We start from the raw sequence: 18,590 nt of genomic DNA on the forward strand, positions 1-18,590 counted from the left end.
CAAAGGTTTAAGGTCTCAATGTGTGTTTGCCAAATTTTAAGTTCAACTTTTTCTGCCCTTAAAGAGTGGAAATAACACCGATCCATGCAATTGTAATATTAATTGCCAATCAAATCTGTCTGTTTTATTTACGACCGTTAGGCCTGTGTGCTAGCCTGTGTTAGGTCCATTATCTTGAAGAGTATATATCTTTCTTTCGGTCTTACCGATGTAGCTTGCGTTGTCATTTGATTCAATTGCAAGGAATAAACAGGTGCTTTCAGACGTTTCCACCCTAAAATTGGGTCAAAGGAGTGGACGATACGAGTATATATAGGTTACATTTGTGTAATGAACATGCTGATATGGGCGGTGGCAGTGATTTACGGTAAAACGTTCGCGACAGAAAGGCAACAGAAAAATGTTTCGATTGAAACAGCTTTCCCCCATTAAACCCACCTGATCAGAGTGCATTAAGAATAAGAAATACTAAATCTGCTTCGGAAGTTTGTTTTCCAAAATTCATCAACAAACATACAATGAGACTTGTCTATTTCGAAAGCGAATATAGTGCTTTTCGGTACGACGTTCCTTTCTGAACTTAATCTTTGTAATAATACCATGACATTACTTAATATGCTTTTAAAACATCCATTAGGGAATTTAGTTGTCATTTGACACATTACAACCACTTAAAATCAAACTTCTCGTATAATAGAAGTATATCTACAGACATCTAAAAATAATATTAAGGAAATCTAAGTGGAAATTCAGTAAATCTATTGTGTAATAAACTTTTAAGCATCGAGTGCGTGTCTGTAGATGTTAAAGGTTAAGTATAATGCAGAACAGTTAATAACACTCAAGTACTCTATTTGATGCACCAGCACAGAGACAACATAGCGCAATGAAGTAAAAATAATAGTTTTGTTTTGGACAAACTAATAATTAATAACGGTATTATGCCCTTGATGAGAACATTAATGTACCCATTCATGCTGTAATATTCTTACTAAATGTACATATTTTTAGCGCAAATCGATCGCCGCAAGTAAATCCTTGGAACCTATATACTCTACTGAGTCTGGTATCCGATATGTAGTAGTGTTTAACGATTTTGTTTTTACAGGAAACGTTTCACTAATCAGGGGTTTGTTTACTCCCATTCTAACTATGAACATCTATTTGGTTAAAGAAGCAATATGATTCCCATACCCCAATACATCCTATTGTTATTATGTTATGATTTATTGTTTCAGGAACCATGTTTGGTCCTGACCGACTGGTGGAAGTAGCAGAGTAAATCAGACTTAAATATTTTAAGTATCTAAACTGGTCATCTGTGTATCAATTGAAAATATTTCACCAATAGACGCCACAACATTTTCTCACTTTTGCGTTGGCTCTCCTAGATATCTTGGACTTAAAGTAGACGGTTGGGAACAATTCGTTTTATATTTAACTGGGACAATGTACACCGATTGTATATACGTCTGCAAAAAATAATGTACATCGTACAGGAATGTTAGCTGTGTAAATACGGTGTAATCAAACACAGATATCTGAAAATATCTAACATGGTAGACTGAAGCAGACTGTTGGGAACATTTATTTTTAATGAACAATTTACGCCAGTTGTAATTACGTCAACCAGTAATGATTGCATGTTACAATGCCAAATCTGCCGAGATACATGCCAACAGTTTTCTTAAAATGTGCTTTACACTTTAAATTAAAAGCAACATGTGAAATATGAAGGATGAATCTGGGTACAAGGGAAACGAAAAGGGAAATTATACCCTAAAAAAAGGTAGGAAGGGAGATATAACAACGTCAGTTGCATCCAAGCGATCTACATTGGTTTCATATATGATATACCTCATTATTCACAGTAATTGGGAAAGTACGGTACACAATATTATTAACAAACACATTTTTTGAAACGTCTTTATATGAAAAAATTGATTCCTAAAATTGCCTGCTTAACTCTTCCGTTATTACTGTACGCAACTGTCTTTTTCCCTCGAGTATGACCCGCAAATCTTGCAGACAGCCTCACCCCCACTTGCTCCGCTCCGAACCTCCCCTCTTGTAGGAAGCCTAGTGTTTCACTGTTAGTGAGGTTGGTATGGAATTAATATTATAATGCATAATATTCGCTTATTAGGGTGGAGGGCTTCTGGATGTTAGATGCAAAGAAAGCGCGCAGTGACATTAGAGGAGGTTATTGGTTGACGGGTGGGGTGTGGATGGTAGGGTGTGTGGTGTGGGAGGTTGGGGAGGGTGGGGCTCGGTGCACCAGTCACCAGTGTCGCCATTTAACTTATGCTTAGAAGATCGGAATACGTATTTAGAGAAGACAAATAAGAGAGGAATGGTTAATCAATTATGCCTAATATGTACAGAAACCAAAACAAACAAATAAACTCCACTATAAATGCGTAAATGCTACGCAATACGTGCATTGAACCTTCATGCATGCATTAGTCCTAGTACTTTAATTAAATCTAAATCACTGAAAGCTTCCGCATGAGATGAGTTTTAAGGAGTTCTTTGAAAGTCAAAATGCTGGTGCACGACTTCAGTTTAAGTACTAGTGCATCCCAAAGACGAGGGGCAGCAACCTCAAAAGACCTATCACACCATGAGTGTCTGGATCTCTGTTCCCGAAGGAGAAAATATGTTGCTTGAACGAAGGTTCCGTGATGGTGAGTAAAACTCTAGCACCTCAGAGATGTAAATTGGAGCCATTTTGCACAGGAACAAAACAATGAGCAAAATTTTGTAAATAACTCTATAGGAAATTGGTAGCCAATGAAGTTCTCGAAGTATAGGTGTTATATGACAGGATTTTCTTGACGAAGTAACAATCCGTGCAGCAGTTTTTTGAAGGCGTTGAAGTCTGGAAAGCTGTCATTGTGGTAGACCATACAAAAGTGAACTTCCATTATCAAGACGAGAAGTATATAAATGAGTGAACGATTTGCTCAATGGCATCACGATTTAAGAATCTTCGCATTTGACCAATATTCCGAATGTGAATTAAAGGTGAACGGATAACACTAGAGATATGAGGCTTCATGGCCTTGGAAGAATAAAAAACAACACAGACTCCTAGCTTTTGAAGCAGGACAAATTGGGGAGTCACCTATTTTAATGTAAGGGATGCTGATCTTTGGAAGCAGTTGGCGGGATCGAAAAAGCAAAAATTCAGTTTTTTCATCATTTAACTTCAAGAAATTTTGCTGCATCCAATCACGAATTTCTTGAATACACCTTTCCGTGGTTTTAATTGATCAGCTATCATGATTTAAAGGGGAAATGGAGCTGGGTATCGTCGGCATTAACATGATAATGGAGATTGTACTTTAGTATGATATGTGAACTGGATATGTGTAGATGGTGGTTGGTAGATGGTGGTAGGTGGTTGGTAGATGGTCGTGGTTGGGGACCAAGAACTGACCCTTGTGAAACAGAATAATCCAGAACAACAGGATCAGAGATGGAGTTACCGATGCCGCACTCATGCTGTGGTCTTTGTGATAGATATGACGTACACCAACTGAGTGCTCGATCTTGTAAGCCAAGATGATTTTTGAGTCTTAACAAGAGAATAGTAGTCAGCAGTGTCGAAGGCAGCACTTAAGTCAAGGAGCACAAAGACAGCAAGCTTTCCGTTATCCAATGCAAACAGGATGTCATTATTTAGCCTGATAAGAGCCGTTTCTGTCCCGTGATATTGCTTGTAAGCAGACTGGAAAATATCAGATAAATTGTTTGCAGCAATATGATCATAAATCCTACAAGAGACAACACGTTTTCCTAAGGTATTTTAAGTTAGCAACAGGGCGATAGTTCTCCAAGCTTTCCTTGTCTAAGCCAACTTTTTTCAAGGGTGGGCGAACGTAAAGCAAAAGTTTGACTCTCTGGAAAACGGCCGGATGATTGAGACAAATTAACAATATTGGTGACAAATGGAACAAAGACATCACTGTTTTATTAGGGATGTTGGTACAGGATCGAGTTCACATGATTTCGGAGCAGATTTCATCATAATTTTCTTAATCTCTACCTCACCGGCAGGTCCGAACATGGATAGTGTTTCAGGCGATGTAACTTTACACTGTAACTGGCAATCTAAAACAGGAGTGCAAAACTTCTGGCAAAATTTCTGGCAGGAGTGCAAAACTTCTTTTCAATTTTTTACACAACAAAAATTGAGAACCGACTGGCCAATGATTTATCAGAATCAGTTGATATTAGTACAGGATCTTTGGATTTGTGTAACAGTTTATCAACGGTTCCGAACAACTTCTTCTGATCACCGGAGCTGTTGGTGACTTCTGTGGAGTAGGAACACACTTTGGCTTGTTTGATAAGGGCAGCGACGACATCACGTTGTTTGCAATAGTCCTGCCTGTATACTGCAAGCTAACCATTCTCCATTTACGTCCCAGCTGGCGACGCATTTTACGCGCGGCACGAATGTCATCATTGAACCAAGGCGATGCCGAATTCAGTTTCTTGATGCGGGTTTTCACAGGAGCATGAGCATCCATTATATTTTGTAGAATGCTTTCAAAGGTAGTAACATATAGGTATCAAGATCACGTACATTCTCCCAAGGGAATATTATAAAGATGTGTTTTAACATCCTCACAAAATTTATGAATGTCAATGCTCTTCAAGCGACGAGGTGTTGGTGAGGTTTTAGTGGTTTGTTAATGCATAAGGATGTCATGATAGCAAAATGGTCCGATAAACCTGGATGAACAGAAACTTTAGTAATACGAGTGTGGCCACGTTCACGGGTAATTAGTAGATCACGGCAGTGACCATAGCGATGGGTGGGCTCAAAAATATGTTGCACAAATCCATAAGTAGACAATAGGTCCATGAATTTGGAGACATTTCTGTTAGAAACATCATCCACGTGGATATTAAAATCGCAGGTGATAATGAGTTCGGAAAGATGCAACAGGTAATAGTGATCAGATTTTCAAATTCTCCAAGAAAAATGGAAAATTCACATGTTGACCAGAGATGGTTCTTTCAGTGCGGTAAATGATAACGAGACGGACTGTCTGAGAGTGACATGTAAGTTCAGCATGAAGAGATTCAACAGCTGCATAATCGGTGTGATTTTCATACACATTTACCGCCAAGTTAGACTTATAAAGAAGCCCAACCCCTGCTCCAGTTTTCTTTGGCCAAGAAATATGATGGAAACTATAACCTGCCGGTAAACATGCAGAAATTACACTGTTGTCACCTGGTTTAAACCATGTCTCGGAGATAGCAAACAGGTCTAACTCAATCTACAAATTCAATACTATTGTTTGGTAGAGATCTGGCATTAAGGGTACAAAACTGAAAATTAGCTGGTTGCCTGTCATTTGATTACTGAGCATTTCGTCGCTTGCCACAACCAGTCTCGCACCTCTATGTGTTTTCCATGGGGTGGACTTGCGACATATACCAAATGACTTTATGATGTTCAGTACACAAGGAAGTAAACTTATGGTGCTGTCATGTGCTTTTTACTTGACCCGCCCTGCGGGGAATCAGAACGTCACGGCCAAACGGCACTATCCAACCAGCTCACTCTGACAAATAAAAAATCATGTCAAGCGAGCCAAAAAAGCAAACACGCCCACCAACCAGCAGAGTGAGCAGACACAAACCCCCAACCACCCACTCAAATATTCGCAAAACCACAAATGACGACCAGCACGCAGCGAAACAAAACACGCCTCCCCAGCACACCATCGCCCAAAAAAGGCAGCCTTAGATAAACGGCAAAAATCGCCTTCAACATGAAGGCGAATGTCACACTTCAACGCCTACGGGACTGCCTGCCAACTGGCAAATTTTCCCGTAAAAACTATATCACTATATCACTATATCACAAAAACTATTCCTCAACAAAAAAAAAATCAAAATAGCATAAACACAAATAATACTGTGCAACACAGCAACAGAACGAACTGGAGGATCTACTTCATATAAAACAAAGCCCTGAACGTTCAACAGGGGGAAACTCAATAAGAGCTGAGCAAATGACGCGCACCACCCTACCCTGCTTGGGGTACTACTATACGGTTCTATGTTGCTAAACAGCGCCGGGACCCTCCACGCAAGTGCAACCCGCCCACAAAACGTACAAAATATGAACAAGGCAACCCTGGGTCAGTTCCCGCTACAAACAATTGCTTAATAACAAAAAGGTTAATTTACTTCCCAGATGAACCACTCTAACCCCCTCCCCTCCCCCCTCTTCTCCAGTTGTTGGTAAATTAAAAGCTCTTGACAAGCTCTGTATCACTCGATCAATATATGAAAATATTGCTCTCTCCAACCGCACCAGGACGCGACGCGGAATTGGGTTCACCGCGCCCGGGTACCACAAGATGGGCTAAACAAAACGATTAGTAACGATGACTTTCTCCAAGATCGAAAACCATCGGGTGTCAAAGGTTTTGAGCCTGCTCTCAAATACCTCAGCCCTCTCGTTCCAGGTTACATCACAAGGTGCATCGTAGCCGAACCATATACCATTAATTTTGATATTCTGATCCGACCACGATGGCACTGAATGGTAAGTCTCTGTATCTCCAGCTACCAAGGCGAAGGCCCTTTGTCTTGTTCGGATTCAACCTCGCCCAGGTAGCTCTCTCAGAGATAGATAAATCCTCCGAGAGGGCGCGAAAGGACCACAGACTCGAAACAACACACGTGACGTCAGCTGTATATTGAACGCATTTCACTTTGACACCCCATGGCAGAACGCATGAAACAAGTCTTGAGTCCCTTTCCAAAAGACGGGAGAGGGACTAGCTAAAAAAAAAGTCATAGAGACAGAGAGCACTCCTGGCGCACCTCCGCCCTACATTAAAACCTCTGAACAAAACCCATGCACGATCACAGGACTGAAACTTTCCTGATACAAAACAGAAATCCATTAAAAAAGATTTGGGTGCAACTGAAACGTCTCCAATACATTCATTAAAAAACTGCGATCCACCATGTCAAAGGCCTTCTGCTGGATCACGCTCAATTACAAATTCGGTAAAGTCGCGCAAGTTCTGCTGGATGCAATGACCTTCACTGCAGATCATACGGATCGCTCGTATGGAAACTGTCAACCCCTCTACCTTACTCAGTAACGTGACACCCTTTTGCCGGGCCACGTCACTGGTGAAACGTAAATCGTACGTATAAAGACCCTAAAGAGCTTGCAAGGCATCAACCTCTCCAGGCACAACAACACCCTTGCTCTTTAAAATACTAAACACTTGCACCGGTGGAACCGCTTGTTCATCGGTGGGGACAACTTAACAAGTTAAGGACAACTTAACAACTCGGCTATCACGGCGCGAAGCCATGATACCAGAAGGTGGCTAGGCCACGGAGGAGCAATACACAAAACAAAACTAATGACAGACTTGTAAAAGTAAGAACGAAATGTATTCTATAAAAAGTCAACGCATGTATATACTTGTAGCACGCACGCACACACTACCACACAAGCAACCACACCCGCCTGGTGGGAAGTAACGTACGGTACAGCACAGAATAATAATAATAGTACTAAGGTACGGTGAAAAGCTGTAGTAAATGGAGAGCGAAACAGAAACACGTCCGCACTCCACGAGAGCCAACTAACAATATTATGGTGCTGTCATTTATGGCAGTGTTAAGTTCAAGCAGTTGGTCTCTGTTATAAGTTGCTTTAACATCCTGTACATTACACCGGCATTACACTGGCTATTCCCTAAAACTCCACAGGGGAGGATTATACAAATCAATACTCCCATTGTCCAGTTAACGAAGCTATTGTACAGTACACTTCCAGTGAATAGAAAACTGAGGATTAAAAGTCACTTGGCCAAGTTCAAGGTTGGCTGCACAAGCTTAAAAAAGATCCATGGTGACTTCTTGCACTTCTTTATGCGACTGTTGGCTGTTATAACCTTCGTTGTACAACGTGACGTGTCACGTGTGTGACAAGTTACGCAAATGCCGTAGAATAAAGACTTTGCATCCTTTTAAGCCCCATATATTTATGGAAAGACAACTTTTGTTCAGTGTGGAGTTTTGAACAAAGGTCCATATTTTACATGTTGACCATCGACGTACGGACGGAAAGGCATCTTATGCCTCCATTTTTTTGGACACCCAAATGTTGGGGGCCCCTAAATGTGGCTTTCCCTTCGGCCACCCTACCATGGCGACCACCGAGACTCGCTCTAAGGAAAATTAACTTTTAACATGACAACCGTTGCTATGGGAACTGAGAAAGCCATAGTTATTAGAGCTCTTTTCACTGCTCGTTGGAAATTTCAAAATGTTTCTAATTTCCTTAAACTGTTTAAGCAACTGGATGGGAACAAGTTTTCCAAGTTTTATAGATTAATTTCGTGAGCTAAGGAAACTGTAAGTAATTTAGCGACTCATGACGTCATCACACGTGAATGACGTGATTATCACATATTGTCTGTTGTTTTGACTAAGAAAATCTTTCCAAATTTGCAGGCAACCGTGAGGACTTTATTACGTGTTGGCCACTTAAGTCACATTTTACCTTATTTGACCTCTGATCTTTACCCTTTCCTTCTAGATGTCTGCGAGACACAGGATTCTAACATGTTTCGTTGAAAATCGGGTTAGGAGTTTTTAACACAAAATTGCGGTATTTACAGACACACGCTCAGACGCACACGCACACACACGAACATATTTTTTCCTACGCTTCGAGACATGGACTTACGTTGGTCACCTTGGGCCACCCTACCATGGCGACCTCCGAGATTCGCTTCTAAGAAAGATTAACTTTTTAACATGACAACCGTTGCTATGGGAACTGAGAAAGCCATAACAGACTCAAATGGTCAATTAACCACAATATGTCATCTACCCAGCTAACATACAGCGTAATAATATGGTTGTGTTTACGTTGTTGTCCGCCCAACGTAACGATAACGTAAATTGAACGTAGCAACTTACGTAATATCACAATTGTGATAAAAACGTTAACGTTTTTAAAACGTTAGCGATTAGTTATATTTACGTTCGAATATTACGTCCACACAACGGTAAGTTTTACGTTGACATGGCGTTGTAGTTTCGTTACCTCATAACGTAACAGACTTTACGTTGTAAATACGTTAGCATGTTTTGTTTTATTTACGTTTATATTATTCGGTAATACAATGTCACACTTTACGTTGTAAAAACGTTAGAAAATTCCGTTATAATTACGTATAAATTATACGTAAATACGACGTTGGTGAAATACGTATATAAAACGTTCTAACTTCGTCAAGAAAATAACAAAACAAGATTTAATTTAATTTTCAATGTTTCCTGTTTATAGAGGCCAAATTCAAAATGTTTCTGTGGTTGTAAAGAAAACGCTTATTATTAGCTTATCATGATATACAGCACTAACGTAAACAGTTCCGTGCATAGGCCTAAATCGAAAGCTGATCAAGTTATATATACCAATAACAGCTGTCGAACACTTTAATTAATTAATGAGTCGCCGTGGATGAATCATTCTTGATCATATTATATTAGACTCCAAGGATAATTAACGCTTCTTCCCCCAAAGTCCCACCCAACCGTTCATATATTCTAACGCGGTTCCACGTATCCTCAGATCAGGAGTCCATCCCATTTACAAAGTCGTTATAACAACTCATACATATAATACTTGCACCTTAGCCTACTAATACTATGACGACAATCACAAGTTCACAATGTACTTATTCGCAGACCACACGCCGGGAAACCTGCATGCATGCATGCATGCATGCAGGCCTTATTATTTACTGTACATCCTGCATGTTAATCTAAAAGAGCTTGATCGGCCTTGCATCAGCAGTATACGGTTGTTTTTAAAACCCGCTGGTAGCAAATTCCTGATACAACTGGGCATAGGCGTACTAGTCTAATTTGATTTGGGGGGGGGGCTGTAACGATTTGCCCGAAAAATATAACCAAAATTTGTTAATGTGCATATCATATAGGCATTCATCCGTTATTACATCACATGCCAATAACATAAAATCATTTTCCGTGTTTATTACCCTTCCATATTGCTTAGAATTATTGGGCAAGTCGTTACAAAAATAATGATAATAATAATATAAGTTTAACCATTGAAAAACGCATTGCAAATTATTCTTCTTTCATTAGGTGCCCGAAAAATTCTCAGCATATTTCCCGAATTTTCACCCAAAAATTTGGTTGGGGCTGCATCCCCCGCCCCCTACGCCTACGCAACTGGGTCCGTACGACAACCCGGTCCTATCCGTGCAGCGTATGAAAGTGTTCATGTGATGTGAGCGTGATTCTATTAGGAACTGATCATCGGCAGTACGCACCAAAGTAAGAAACTACCCAAAAGTGTCTTCATTCTTTCAACCAAAGAACTCAGCGGAACTGGGGATTAAGTGCTCTTTCCTAAGCAAAATTGCATGTACAGATCTTTTACGCGCAATCGCGGAGTCCGTCAAGATCAGAAGGTATCAACTCGAAACATTCACTCAGTGGAACACTCACAGCACACTACACTGTAAAAACACTTGGGTCATTTTTTGACCCAATTTGACCCAGCAACTTAGTGGAATCTCCACCAGCCCAGGTTTGGGTCAATTTGACCAAGGATCTGTGTCATTTGACATCTGACCTAAAACTGGGTTATTTTGACCCATATGCTACTTTGACCCATATGCTACTTTGACCCAGCTTTTGACCCAGTGGTTAGTGCAATCTCCACCAGCCCAGCAGATTGGGTCAAAAAAATTGACCACGTAAATGGGTCAAAGCTGAATTTACATTTGCAGTTGCAGGAAGGCTATAAAAGAAATGACGTAAGACTTCGATTCCTAAAGATAAATTAATTTATTCAAATCACAAAGTGGTGTTACAATAAAGCATGCAACTTCTTCTATTTCACATATAATTATCGATATTCATTTTGTTTTATTCCAACTAGAACATTATAGTAACACTAAAAATCAGAGTAATGTGATACCCATAAAACTAAACAAACAATGAACACAAGAACATAGGCTAAGTCTAATGTACCAACTGAGAATCATTGGAAACTAAGCAATGTTCCTTAAAATCCTGACATACTTAACTAAAACAACTGATCATTTATTCATGTGCACAAATTTTAGTTCACTGAGGAATATGTTCTGTACTACTTGAAAGACTAATTGTTGATCTCACAGCTAGGTTTGCTGCAGTGTTTGTAATATTAAGTTAATCAAGACTGGAGCATGCACTCACTCTCTACTTGTATCCTTAGTCACTGTAGTAATTTGATTATTAGCTAGCATTTCTAATTGTTTTTAATGAATATAAATAAACAACATTCCATAGTTATCAATTGTATAAAATGTTAGGTATACAAAGAAGACATGTAGTACATCAATGGTGGCTGTAAGAAATCAAATATTTTGGAAAGCTCAATGTTTGGTGGGGGCTTTGTCAATGTCAAAAGTCAAAGACAATATCAAACATATTTTGCAGTGGGTTGGTGTGGCAAGACAAACCCTTTGGCCAGCTGCCAATTAATAAAATCTTGCAAGCATATCCCAAAGGTGATAATTTCCTCAGTAGTTCTTGTACCAAAGCAGCATTAGATTTGAATGAGGAAAAGCTGTTTATAACATACAGTACAAGAGTTATAATCACTCAAAGTCATCAATAAATGGAAACACTGTGAATAAATATTTTTTCACCACCAATATGTTACAATATGTATTAAATTTTCAGTTGCTCAGGCAAAAAATGTACATCAGTCATGCTTTTGGCTAGTTGTGCATGTATGATGTATGGTTGGAACACTAGTTTTGCACCACTGTTTGTGAGGCAGTTTTGCTTCTTTAGTCCCTCTAAACTTAACAATAACAAATACCAAATGAAACCTTGTTCAAGGTAATATAACATGCCGACATAAATAGAAAACAACTTTGTCACATTATGTAAATTAAAAACCTCATGTAATCATCCCATCATGTTAATGACCATGAACTAAGTGTTAACCTAATGTTGCACTGCCCAAGGTTTACAGGAGATATGTTCATATCCCTTATATGTGTTTTGAGAAAATTATACGATAAAAGGTTACAATGTATAAAAAAAACAACAAATAAATCATATTAAACACTACTTTTGACAAAGTTGTTTACATACCTTTTTTTCTCTTACTGACTACTTAAAAAAGCACGTAGGCTTCTTACTGAAGGGGATGTCGAAACCTTTCCTTTCCCTTCACTAAGCTTAAAGAGGAATTTGTGTATAAATTCCCAGGTTGTTTGACACTGGCAGGGGTAGGATATGTCAAACAAGTACAATGATTTGAGACAAATATCAAAAGCTGCAATCAAATCTGTTGCTGGCAGAGCAACCCCTTCGATGATCACAAATGACTGAGTCGGATACCTTCTATCACCAAATGCAAGGACGAATGGCTGCTTTCGAGTTCTATCTTGCTTAAGCTCATCTTCCATGAATTGAGAAAGATTGGTCCCAACCTTTGGAAGAAAGAAAATAAATTGCTGCTTTCAATAAACACTTAATTCTGTTGTCACTAATTTAAATAATTAGCAAATCTTTTCACTTGAATCATTACCATAGCAGATTTAAGATTCTGTTGACCTCAAATGACCTTGGACCTCCATGAAAAAATAGAGGGATCATCTACTCACAAAGGGCTACCTACATACTAAGTTTAAGGTTCAAGCAACTTAACTTGGCACCTGACTGTTATAAGTGAAAAATCATCATGACATTTTATGCGATTTAATTACATACCAGTAGGAATGACTGAGGATGTAGGAATATCAGTTACTTAGCCTACACAGTTAAAAAAAATTGACCCTTATCCCTTACTGAGTATATTGTATGTAGACTGTTCAAGATAATGGTATTAGTACCTTTGGGATCTGTTCTTATGTTGCACTTTACAGGTGTAGGCTTCTTTACTTCTTTCGGTGTTGCTTCTTGTTTCTTAAAGGCATGGGATCGTTTTCGGGCAATCTTTCCTCAAGATAGTCTGTAGCAGGATGTTTCCAATGGGCTTTTGTGTAACATGCTACCTATAGTCCACAGATAAAAATAGGACATATATAGTTAACTTCAATTGTTCAATTACACCGACTATAGTCTTGGCAAAGACTAATTGTTGGAGTATATCATATTTTACTGCAGTGGCATAACCAGTAGGGGAAAAGCCCCCAATTGGTCACCCCATCCGCCCCAAATTGACATACAAGTAAATTAGTAAGATAGAAATGATGAACCATTTTACATCTTGTCCACCCCTTAAATACAAGAATTTTATCCCTCCCCTTACACCCCTTCCCCATATCTTGTCCCCCTCCCATTGCACAGACTCCTTGCTACCCTTCAGCTCTCCCCCACCCCACCACCACTAAAAAGTCTGATTATGCTACTGTTTTACTACATTTAATAGCACACTGTTAACTCTCTGTTCAGCAAGATAGCTATTAACAAGTAACATTATACTAGTCTTAGCCTCTAACGTTATATTTAGTTAAACTTACGTAGTGAGGTTAGGCCTATGCTTTATCAAAGACCAAACGTTAGGTCTAACATTACAGCTATCTATGTATCACTATCAGTATCACTGTATCAGGGTAATTATGGCCTTGTCTGAACCACGGCGCTCGCAGCACTAATAACATGTTACTTAGGCCTAGCCTATCATCATATCTACAATGGCATACTATAATATAGTATTTAACTAATAAACGTTGCGAGCGCCTGTGGCCTGAACTAGTCAGCATACTTTGGCGTATATTTACCTTTGAATATTGGTATTTACATTGGCAAACCCCAGTCATCAAGGGTGGAACTAACAAACGTGTCCATTTTCAGAGCCCATCAAAGTTTTTGATTCAACTTAGACTGCCTTCTTGGTCCTGAATTTACGTATGGTTTGTAGATTTGTGTGACGGTGTTCAGCTGTCGTCTACGAAAGGCGTCATGCAAAAACGCTGATAGTGGTCACATGACATAACTTATCCAATGAGAAAAGTCTTTGAGAGTGACCCAGTGCAAAAAGTCAAACTTTCATCGAGCTATTTCACAATTTCAAACAATCTTGCGTAATAACTCAACCAATACGACCCATTTCTGGGTAAAGTATGGCTGACTCAGCAGATGGGTCACACAAAATGACCCAGGTGTTTTTACAGTGTAGTGGTCCTGTTTAGCACCAGAAAACCCATATCATAGAATTCGTAGCCTCGGTAGAATTGCATTAACTATCATAGCCAGTGCGATAATCTGATATAGCGCCATCGCTCTGATGTTCCACGTACTCGAAGGATATTGTCAGCCTTCACAGAATTGCTCCTTTCGAATCCGTTATCCAGAAAAGATAATGCCAATGCCAATGCCAATGCTTTAGGAATCACAAATGATTTCGAGTTGGTTAGCATCATGTTTGATCTCTAGAGTAAGGCAAAATATGTCACCAAAAGCAGAACTAGTATTGTTCGATACAGGTGACAAACGCCTACAGTGGAATTACGACCTTCCTTACCGGTTTCGAACCTCTGGACATACGATCAGCGTCCATAGCCTAGTGGTTAGGGTGTCCGCGTACAGAGCGGAAGGCCCGTGGTTCGAATCCCGGTGGAGGCTGAAAGTGTTTTCACTGTTCCTGATTTTCCAACTCATTACGATTTTCATTTATATATATATATATATATATATATATATATATATATATATTAACTTTGTCCTAGGCATCCTATTACCATCGCCAGTACAGGATATGAAGTCTAGCTTAAACGTCGGTCTAGAAATGATGATACCTCTCCCTAGTCATGTATCATAGACCTGCACCAAGTGGCTACAAAAAATAATCTGCTATCAGTCGACGTAGACTGTTTGTTTTTGATACAATTCTAACGTTCAGAGACTATATGACAGTATATATCAAAACCTAACTTCTAGGCCTAACGATACTAGCCGTGTATCTAGATTAGGTATACAGAGATTATCGCATAGACTTAGTTTTAGACCACGGCGTATAAGTAAGAACACACACTTCCTTCGAAGTTTTTTTTTTTTCCACTGTATTTATTTACAATACCGTAACACATAATACAAAAGAATCAGCAAAAAGACTTACATAAGAAGCTTACATAAAGAAATCATAAAAGTCGTTAAGGTTACACAAATTGTTGTTTTGCTTAGAAATGAAATAGTGCAGGTCAAGTTGAAAGCGAAACTTAAAATAAAATTCGTGCACATGTGGGATTTTGTTATCCAACCTACAAGTATAAATGTACTTTTTAGCATGCAAAATTAAAAAGTTCACAGGATTATCTATATCACCAAAATCACCAAAACAAATGTTGGTCAAATTAAAAGAATAATTAGTTTTAATGCAATTTGAATTCACTGCCTCCCAGAATCGCTCAACGTGACTACAATTATAAAACAAATGTATAAGCGTTTCATCGGCATTCTTGCAAAATGAACAAAGTGGAGAATTAACCATTTTCATTTTATAAAGCAAGCTATTTATGCCTAAAATACGATGTAGAAAACGCAATTGTAAATACGATACTTTGGGGTCATTCACAGCCGTATAAGGCAGCCTAAAAATCTTATTCCAAACTAATTTCACTGGAAAATTCATAGCTTGCCACTTCATAATAGACGACGGGGGCATACAGAGACCGGTAATTAGCTTATTATAAACATTTTTGGTTATTTTATGATTGTATGTTATTGGCATGTGATGTACTAACCCATGAATGCCTATATGATATGCACATTAACAAATTTTGGTTATATTTTTCGGGCAAATCGTTACAGCCCCCCCCCCCAAATCAAATTAGACTAGTACGCCTATGCCCAGTTGTATCAGGAATTTGCTACCAGCGGGTTTTTAAAGCAACCGTATACTGGTGATGCAAGGCCGATCAAGCTCTTTTAGATTAACGTGCAGGATGTACAGTAAATAATAAGGCCTGCATGCATGCATTGCAGGTTTCCCGGCGTGTGGCCTGCGAATAAGTATATTGTGAACTTGTGATTGTCGTCATAGTATTAGTAGGCTAACAATGCAAGTATTATATGTATTAGTTGTTATAACCAGGCGCGGCGGAACGGAAAAATTATTGGGGGGGGGGGGGGGCTAATGTGTGTCCGATGCACACGTATACTATATAGGTGTAATCATTTTAGTAAATGCTGGGGGACCCTCGGCCCGTCCCCTGGCTATAGACCACATTGTCACCCCAACCGCGTCTTCACGCCCCGTGAAAAGTGGAAGCAGTGAGTGTGAGTACCGGTAAGCGCAACACAACTTCGTCTTAAGCCAATGACTTGCCTCATTTCAGCCTGAAATTTGTTGGCAACTGAACATGGTTTTGGAATTACCCATTTGTTGACATTAAGAAATGCTTTCTGTTTTTTCTTATGACATTTATTTAATTACTGCATGTAATTGCAAGTAGTAATTTACTACACTCAAAAACGTCTTTGCGAGTACACTACGAGTTATAGCTACTCTCTTAAAACACCATCGAATATACACATTACAATGTTTTTACAGATTTTTACGTGCAATATGAGAAATTGCAGGCTTGAGACCCATATTTTAGGGCTAGGTATTCGCAGCATAAAACACTCGGGAAGTGCCATTTCCGGCCATCTGGGGGTTTGAAAAATCCAAAATTTTCTTGTACGCTCCGCGCCAACTGATGGTGGCGCTCCGCTCAGATAGTCTCCACACATTAGCCCCCCCCCCCAATAATTTTCCCGTTCTGCCGCGCCTGGAGTGACAAAACATGTTTAATCACACACACAGACATCCTTCTATAAGTAATCTATAATAATGTTGTATTTTGATAATTATAACTTTTATGATCGGATGTCAATAGGTTTTGCTGCGGGATAAACATAACACATTACGTTTTCGTGTACCTTTTTTATTATTTTTAGTTGTCGGGTAATTTAAGAAGTTTCAACACAAAATGCACATTTCAAAGTTTCAACAGGTATGCCATGCATGGCTTTCGTTCGGCTTGATGTTCATTACTCGTTAGCAGTCAGTAATCGTCAGGCGAGAGGGGGTCAGTGGGCATCCAAAACCGGAGTAGAGTTTTGGACTCGAGAAAATATCGGGCAAAGAATAAGGTATTTTCATACGCCTATCATTAATTAAAGAATGATAATTCAAAGGAAGGGTCGGTGACATATTGGTAATCGTCCCCGGGGCCCGACATGGCTTCTCTCTAGGCCTCTGTAACCTCAGTAGAAGGTAATCAATTTGATAAGTCTCATTTTTCTCTCGGAACAGACCTATGGTGAGTACATATCGGTACTCTTACTCTAATATTGTTTGCATGTAGTCTCGTACTCAAGCTGATGGATTTGCAGCCTACTTGCAATGCTACAGTTGGAAAATCCAGTTTTTACATCGAAATAGAATATGAATAGTCGTACATGCTTTGTACTCGTGCATTGAAGTATTGCATTGAAGTCGTGCTTTTTACTGGTTTGCACTTAAGTTTTGTATACCCGTATTAGTATACTCGAACAAAATGAACTCTTCCTTATACTCGTTTTCATGCTGTTACACTCGTACTAAAAGTCATCGTCGGGTGTGTATCACCATTCCCCTCGAAATGGAACAAATACTACACATGACCTTAGCCAAAAGGCCGAGAACATATATGTCTGTCCTTCACAACTGTATATATATGGCAGATAAAGCTCCCACTGAGACAGATCGCGACGATCACTCAAAGTTCACTTATTTTATCACGTTGTGTATTTACAAAACAACAGGGGCGTCGGAAGCTATTTGCGATTGGTACGGCAGATCAGAGTGTGGCCATCTATCATAATTATCGGGGAAGGGGGAACGTTTGGTAGGTCAAACTACGCTACGCGCCTCCATGGTTGGCGCGTATAGCGTAACGGAGAAAATTTTGAAAAATGTCTCCCAGATTGCAGGAAATGGCACTTCCCGAGCTTGAAAACAAGACCCCTGCCATGCCAGAGTAGTGACATTTAGCCTACTTGCCGTCATCATTATTGAAAATTATTGAAAAATATACCTCCTAGATTGCATAAAATAGCAGTTCTCATGTGTCATATGAAAAAACAAGATTCTCCCTTGTCTGTTTTTGTATCCGATTAATCTTCTGAAACACATTTTTGAAGTATGTTTCATTTTGGTTCTTTATATTTTTCTTAGTCCTATTTTTTTTTTTTTTTTTTTAAGCGCCGTGAATATTGGTCCGGCGTTCGCCGGACCTTCCGTACCGGTTCCGACGCCCCTGCAACAATGTCACTAACCAAAGTTCACCATGATATAAACTTCCTTTTCGAATCTTTAGAAACTTGCTTTCGTTCTTTCGTTCCAATTATTATTATTTTTTTTATCACCGATGAATAATATACATTTTGAGTTGTCGCCATCACAAATTCAAGATTGGCAAAATAACGGTATATTTCTTATCTGTGTTATCGTCGTATAAACCGTTTATTAAAACTCAATCAGTATTGACAATTTATAACTCTAGACCAGTGGTTCTCAAAGT

Source organism: Apostichopus japonicus, chromosome 17 (assembly GCF_037975245.1).
Source record: "Apostichopus japonicus isolate 1M-3 chromosome 17, ASM3797524v1, whole genome shotgun sequence".
Lineage (NCBI taxonomy): Eukaryota > Metazoa > Echinodermata > Holothuroidea > Aspidochirotida > Stichopodidae > Apostichopus > Apostichopus japonicus.